Below are 8,540 nucleotides of genomic sequence, written 5' to 3'. Positions count from 1 at the left end.
TAGCGAGTCCGACACTTAGAGGAGTCCCAGTCAGTCTCGTGCGACCCTGGATTTGGTCACTGTTTTATATCCGCTTCCGCTACGAAATAAATTTATCGAGCCTCACCTCGACATTCGATGAAATGATATTCTTAGAGTCTTGTATTTCCCTTCCCGCTGTGCTTTTCCACCACCAACCTATCCATGAGTCAGTAGTATGTCTCCACACCACTGTGTCCTGTCCGCCATTATGTATGATTATTGGCGTACTTGTAATAATTTGGTTGAGCGACCGCAGTTCAACCCTGTAATATATTTTATGCTACTGGCTTATTGTATCAAGAAATTGTCTACCAGTGAGGAGGATTTCTCTCATACTGGACTCAAAAGACTGGTTTATCAATAAATATTTTTATTGGAAAACCGGCCGTGACAAGCTTGGTACCAGAGCCAGGCTGACTGTAGGAAGCCACTAGGTGCGATCGCTAATTAGTTATTAGCATGACAGGGCTATTTTATGCTTTTGCAATTGTAGTCATTTTCTGTCAGTCAGCATAAATTTATGATCTAACCCTGCAGAATTTTGCCTACTTTTGTAGATGGCCGACGTCAGCTGCGAGTCTCAGACCTTCGCCAACGTGCCCGATGGGTTCGTCAAGCTTCTTTCTTCCATCGTTCAGGTCGCGATGGGGCCATCCGTGCGCCCAGTCTTCACACTCTACCAGCACCGAGTCAACGACAGTCTGACCATGCACCAGGCCGCGGTGCAGTTCAGGGGAGGGCGTGGTGAGTTACGCCGCTTCCGGTTCGTGGGAAGAGCCATGCCTACGAAGAGTCATGCTATGCAGATGGCAGCCCGCGAGGCGATAGCTCGTCTCAGGGATGTCCTTCCCGTGATGAAGACTCGTCGTTACCATTATCTTCTTTGCCATGTGCCTTACACCTATCACTACGCATACTCCTGCCCCAGAGGAGAACGAGACGAGGCTTTTGAGATGCTCATTGAGTATCTCCGGGCCCTGGAGGCAGCCTTCGACAACCTGGTGGACGACTTCGTAGCTACCCGCATGGACTCAGTCCATGGCTGTGCTGCCAACAGGAGGGAGCTCCTACCCATCGCTCCGCCACCGACTTTTGTCTTGTCATCAGCATCTTTTATGCCTACTCGTCGCCTGCCTTCTACCGAAGAATTTAACCAAGTCATTGCACCCACTCCAGCGCGCACTACACCAACCTTCGCGCCCACTCCTGTACGTGTTGCTCCGCCCCTGGCAACCGCTCCGTCCGCTCTGCGCAACACTACGCGTATGGAGCCCATTAGCGAGGAGGAAGTCGAGTTCCCAACCTCGCTACGCCTCGCCCTCGGCAGGGCAAAGGAGGTCGTCAACATCTCTGCCTGAGTACGCTTAGCTGCCATGTATTGTACCGCTTTGTAAGATATGTGCATAGGTTGTGAGAAGTAGCCTGTTTGCGCATCATGTAGGATCTGGAGAAGTGCACTAGCCTTAATAACATGTCAGGATTATGTACGCATATCCTGAGTGATGTACTGTATAATTACCGCCCGCGTGTAAGATATGTAATGAGCAGTCCTTCTCCGTGCGCAAGTCGATTTGTTTTTCTTAAGTAAGCTTGGGTATTTAATAATATCTGCCAGCTTTATGCATTTATGGTTTTATTTTTGCGACTCTTTCCGCTTTTCTTAAGAGTTTTACAAAAATATTTTTCCCAGAGTGAAAAATGTCTCGTCCTTGGACACGTTCCATGCCAACTCCACCAGAGGAAATTCATGATACTCAACCCAACAATGAGTTCACTCAGGGACAGTCAAGCCAACAAGGCAGTGAATCGGCACTTTCACAAATGTGCCGCCTTTATGAACAGAGTCAGCAACAACATCGCGAGATGATGAACCAAGTCATCAACATGGGGAATCAGCATGGACAGTATCAGCAACATTCCAAGTTATCTGAGCTACAGAAGACACGTCCTCAAACATTTTCTCACACTGACAAGCCTCTTGAAGCCGAGGACTGGCTTCGAGATATGGAGAGGAAATTAATTATTGCAAAGTGTTCAGATCTCGAGAAAGTACTATATGCTCCACACTATCTCACAGGAGCAGCCGCATCGTGGTGGGAGAATTTTCTGCACATGCATCCCAACGAAAATGACATAACCTGGGATGATTTCAAGGAAGGTTTCCGTGGTGCACATATTCCTAAGAGTATTATGAAAATCAAGAAGAGAGAATTTGATGACCTCAAACAAAGGAACATGACAGTGTCAGATTACAATAGTCAATTTACCCTATTATCCCGCTACGCCAATGAGGAGCGTATGACTGAAATCAAGAAGATGGAGAAATTCCTTGACGGTCTGGCGCCTGCACTTAAATGCCAACTGGTCGTGCACACTTTTCCTGATTTTAAAACGCTGGTGGACAAGGCCATTACTCTGGAAAATGAGAGACGCAGTCTGGAAGATATCCGCAAGCGAAAAAGGGACCAGACTAATCACACTCGCAATCACCGAAGCAAGATAGATTTTAAAAAGGGTGGGACACCCAAATTCTCATCCAATGTCTCACGCCCAATCAAGAATTTTCATGCAAGGGACAAGGAATTCACCTATCGCCCCGGCGTTACTTGTTACGCTTGTGGAGAAGAAGGGCATTATGCCAAACAGTGCCCCAAGCCAAGGAACTCAACCCCAAAGCCGAACAACGGCGGCAATAATTCAGCGCCCAAACGAAACAATTTCAATCCCAACAATAACCATAGGAAGGGTCATCTGAACCTCGTAACCAAAGAGGAGGCACAAAATGCTCCGGATATCGTACTCGGTACGTTTCCTGTCAACACAATACCTGCAATGGTTTTGTTTGATTCTGGAGCTTCTCACTCTTTCATCTCGAAAAGTTTTGCTTTGCAAAATAATTTTTCGATGCTTCCTTTGGAGAAATCCATAATAATCAACTCCCCCGGGATTCAGCAAGTTTCTCAGAATTACTGTCAGAATGTGGTCATTAAGTTTGAAGGATTGGAGTTTTACGCAAATCTTATTGTATTGGAAAATAAAGGACTGGATGTCATCCTAAGATGGATTGGCTAACCACCAATAAAGGTTTTATCGACTGTTTCAACAGGACCGTGATTCTCACACACCACCAAGGGAAGACAATAAGAGTATCAGCCAAGGAAGGAAAAAGACCCCGGCAACCGAGATTAAATAAGGTGGACGTTTCTGAGCTAAACAAGGTTCCAGTAGTGTGTGAATTTCCAGATGTATTCCCTGAAGAGCTGCCAGGCATGCCACCAGATCGAGAAATAGAATTCCGCATTGAGCTAGCACCAGGAACCACCCCCGTATACAAGAAACCATACAGAATGGCACCATCCGAGTTGATCGAATTGAAGAAGCAAATAAAGGAATTACTGGATAAAGGATACATTCGGGCCAGCTCCTCACCTTGGGGATCACCAATTTTATTTGCCAAGAAGAAGGATGGAACGCTGAGATTGTGTATCGACTATCGAGCACTTAACATGGTCACAGTCAAAAACAAATACCCGATGCCAAGGATAAACGATTTGTTTGATCAACTTGCTCAGGCCAAGGTATTCTCAAAAATTGACTTAAGGTCAGGATACCATCAATTGAAGGTACGAACGGAAGATATCCCCAAAACAGCCTTCACCTCCAGATATGGACTGTACGAGTTCACAGTGATGCCATTTGGATTAACTAACGCCCCGGCATATTTTGTTCACCTCATGAACAAAGTATTTATGAAGTTTATGGACAAATTCGTCGTAGTATTCATCGACGATATTCTGGTATACTCCAAAACACCAGAAGAGCACGCAGAACATCTCAGGATTGTACTAGGAGAGCTAAGGAAACACCAATTGTATGCCAAGTTCAGCAAGTGCGAATTTTGGCTAAGACAAGTAGGTTTGCTAGGCCACGTGCTGACTCAAGACGGTATAGCAGTGGACCCAGAGAAAGTCAAGGCCGTACTTGACTGGAAGTCACCAGCCAGCGTAACAGACATACGAAGTTTCTTGGGAATGGCAGGATATTACCGCAGATTTATTGAAGGATTTTCCACCATATCCAAGCCTATGACACAGTTACTCAAGAAAGATAAGAAGTTTGAATGGACAGAAGCCTGCGAGAAAAGTTTCCAAGAGCTAAAGCGGAAATTAACAACAACACCAGTATTAATTGTACCCGATATACACAAGAATTTTGAAGTATTTTGTGACGCATCCAGAAAGGGTCTCGGATGCGTGTTGATGCAAGAAGGCAAGGTTGTCGCCTACGCTTCAAGGCAACTTCGCAAACACGAGGAAAATTATCCCACTCATGATTTAGAAATGGCAGCAGTTATTCATGCACTCAAGGAATGGAGGCATTTTCTACTTGGGAATCGATGTGAGATATATACGGATCACAAAAGCCTCAAATACATTTTTACGCAGCCAGAACTAAATTTACGGCAACGCCGCTGGTTGGAATTGGTAAAGGATTATGATGTTGGTATCCATTACCATCCAGGGAAAGCAAACATAGTGGCCGATGCCCTGAGTCGGAACCCCAACTCCAACGGGAACTATCTGCACAGCTTGAGGCCCGAATTCCATCAAGAATTTGTCAAGCTCAACTTGATAATGGTAGCAGAAGGCACCATATCAAACTTGGAAATACAACCACACCTTGTGGAGAAAATTAAAGAGGCTCAGTCCGGTCACCCCAGCATTGAAGGAATTAAAAGGAAGTTGAGTATGGGCAAGGCCTCGGAATTCATCATAGACAATGAAGGAATATTATGGTACGGAGAAAGGCTATGCGTGCCAAACATAGAAGACCTTAAATAGCAAGTTTTAACTGAAGCACACACCACTCCATATTCGATCCACCCTGGAGGAACCAAAATGTATAAGGATATTCAGGAAAGATTTTGGTGGCACGGTATGAAGAGGGACATAGCCGCTTTCATTGCATGTTGCGACTCATGTCAACGCATAAAAGCTGAACATCAGAGACCAGCCGGACTACTGCAACCTAACAAAATACCTGAGTGGAAATGGGATGAAATAGGGATGGATTTTATTGTCGGATTACCTCGGTCACGACACGGGAATGATGCCATATGGGTCATCACTGACAGGTTAACCAAAGTAGCACACTTTATTCCAGTGAAGACAACCTACACCACTCAGAGGCTTGCCAGGATTTATCTTTCCCGCATAGTCTGTCTGCACGGTGTCCCGAAGACTATAATTTCCGACAGAGGCACTCAGTTCGTCTCAAGATTTTGGGAGCAATTACAACAGGCTCTGGGAACCCAACTAGCCTTCAGTACCGCATACCATCCACAGACTGATGGACAAACAGAACGCGTAAACCAGGTTTTAGAAGACATGCTGAGAGCATGTGTCCTCACCTATGGAACCAGTTGGGAGGACAGCCTGCCATATGCCGAGTTCGCATACAACAACAGTTACTAGGCCAGCCTGCAAATGGCTCCTTTCGAAGCCCTATACGGAAGGAGATGTCGTACCCCGTTAAATTGGTCAGAGACCGGAGACAGCCACATCTTCGGACCAGATATGCTCAGAGAAGCCGAGGAAAAAGTCAAGCTAATCAGGGACCGACTTAAGACCGCTCAAAGTTGACAGAAAAGTTATTATGATCAGAAACATCGTAGGGTCAGCTTCGAACCCGGTGAATTCGTATACTTGAGAGTATCCCCGATGAGAGGATTGCAACGGTTTAAGATTAAAGGAAAATTAGCACCAAGATTCATTGGACCATTTTGCATAGTGGCACGAAGAGGCACTGTAGCCTACCAGCTAGACTTACCCGAAGACTTGTCCGACATTCACGACGTGTTCCACGTCTCTCAATTAAGGAAGTGCGTAAGCAACCCAGAGAAACAAGTATCTCATGAGAACATTGACATACAGCCAGACCTCACTTATCGAGAACGTCCCATAAGAATATTAGAGGAGTCTGAAAGGAGGACCCGACAGAAAACCATCAAGTTTTTCAAAGTCCAGTGGAGCAATCACACCGACAGTGAAGAAACTTGGGAAAGCGAGGATTTTCTTCGGACAGAGCATCCACACTTATTTAAGGATCAGCTGAAATCTCGGGGACGAGATTTTTCCTAAGGGGGTAGGTGTTGTGACACTCCAAAATTTTTATTTGGTTTTTATCAAAAACTTTGTGGTTTTGAGGAGAGATTTTTTTTTAAGTGAAGCTCTATGAAAATTTGGGTTTTTCTTATCTTTGAAGCCACCCTTGGCTTTGTATTTTTGCCCTTGAGATAAAACCCCTCCGAAACCTCCCCTCCCCCTTGTGATCAACCTAAATTCTCTGTCCCAACTAATCCAAACTGGTTTTGGATTTTTATTCTAATTATTTTTCCCCTCAATTCAGTTCTGAAAATTATTTGGAGCCTGAGGGATTTTCAAAGCAAGTACACTTTTTCATTTGAGTTTTGAACTCAAACCGATTCTCCTGGATTGTCCTTTGAACCCACAACCCAGAACCATCTTGATCCACTCCTCCTCTTCTCAAATTTTTCAAAATACAGTCTCTGCAAGTTTGGACCAGATTTGCCAAATTTGGTGAAATTCATATCCACACTGCTCCAAAAATTCCAACAAAAATCATGCAGCCTACTTGAGCAAGGAGAAGCCACTCCACCAAAAATCAGCTCAAGGAAAAATCACCAGAGGCCAATTTCATTCGGTCGAACACCTGGTGCGCACTGTTACTGTTCAAAGTTCAGAAAATTCAGTTTCAGTGTCATCTTCCGTCCGTCAGTTTCAGTCACGCGGCCACAGTGCCCTTGGCACGTTCCTCGCCGCCTATTCCTCTTGTCCGAAGCTGCACACACGTGCGTGGAGCCATCCTGGCGTCGGTAGCGCGCTGGCTCGCCCTCGCCGGCGTCTTCTGCAGCGTCGGGACCTCCCGTGGCGGCCGACAGGAGGCACACCACGGCAGAACGCCGTTCCGCGCCGCCCATCGCTCCCTGGCTCTCCGCGTGGCCTCATGCACGCCAGCGCACGACCGTAGCACAGCCACCGTGGCCGGCAAGCACGGAACGCGCTCTCCGCCGCCGACGGGCCCGCGCCATCACCGTTCCGTCGAGCTCGCCCTTAACACCCAAACCCCAGCCAGTTTAACACCAAAACGGACCCATTGAACCTCCATGATGACGCTCGACCCCCTAACCACCCCGGCCGAGCACTGCGCCACCGTAATCGCTCGCCGGTGATCCTCGTTCACGGCAACCGCCTCGGACCGCCTATATAAAGGGGTCCCGAGCTCACTCTCGTGCACGCAGCACCCCCACTACTCACCAACACCCCGCCAGGCCACTAGGGGGACCTCGAGGAGGTCTCCTGCCCCAGCTCCGGCCGCCTCGCCCCGCCTCGGCCTCCATCCCGATTCGTTCTGGTGAGGCCATCTCCGGCGCTCAAACCCCGTTCGTTACCCTCTCTAGCTGCCAGGAGCATGACCCCCTCTTCAATTTAACCTTTGCAGCCCTCTCCGACGAGCCCCTCGACCACCCGAGCCGCCGTCCGCCGGAGCAAAGCTCGCCGTCGACGTGGTGCTCGCCGACCGACTCCACCACCATCAACTGACGCGGAAGGGTGCCCTGAGCACGGAGGTACTCCCCGATCTCTCTGCCTCGCCGTGGATCGCCGCCGGCGACCACCGCGGCTCTCGGGCGCCGGCGAACTCTGCCGCCCCGTTTGAACATTTGAACCTGACGGGTAGGACCCCACCGTCAGCCTCTCTGCTCTCTCTTTCGAATCGTTTTCTGGAAGCGCCTTCGGGCAGAATGCGTTTTCTCTTCGGGCTGGCGTAGTCGCTACCGAAGCGTTTCCTGTTTTTATAAACTAGCCCCTGGAAATCTTCTCTTTCATTACAGATAAGTCCCTGGACAACAACCCTTATAACTTTTAATCAGAAAAGTATTTTTGATTGATTCTTGTTCTGTTCTCTTTAAAATTTTGTCTAGTTTTTTATCAGGTTTATTTGAAAAATATTTGCTTTACCTTCTGTGCACTCCTTGGTATTTACGTTAGCGCATATATTTTCTTTAAACCGTAGATACCGAAGGAGGTGACGGAGCCGCGAACTTCACCGAGCTAGGCTCCGACTACTCTGAACCAGGCAAGCATGTTTGAACTTTTGATATGATGAGTGTCTTGGCATGTTTTGCATTTAGTTAGTTTCATGGCATGTTGGTGAGCATACCGATGAACATTATTTTATGTGATAATAAGGTGAGTGAGTTCGATGATCCATACGTGGATGAATGTGAATATGAATGGCCATGTGTTGGCATGAGGATGGGTACGATGGCAGTGTTGTAGCATGCCAGTCTTACGCCAGACTATGTGACTTCAGTGTCAAACCATATCGGTCCAGTACCTATCATTTCCTTCCTTGTACTACCACATGTTTTCCGCAAGGAATATGGTTTAGTAAGTTGCAAACCGCTTTCATGGTACACACCAAGGAGGAGAGGCCGT

This window comes from Triticum aestivum, chromosome 3B, assembly GCF_018294505.1.
Source record: "Triticum aestivum cultivar Chinese Spring chromosome 3B, IWGSC CS RefSeq v2.1, whole genome shotgun sequence".
NCBI lineage: Eukaryota > Viridiplantae > Streptophyta > Magnoliopsida > Poales > Poaceae > Triticum > Triticum aestivum.
The sequence above is the reverse complement of the archived record's forward strand: the minus strand, read 5'-3'. Positions refer to the sequence as shown.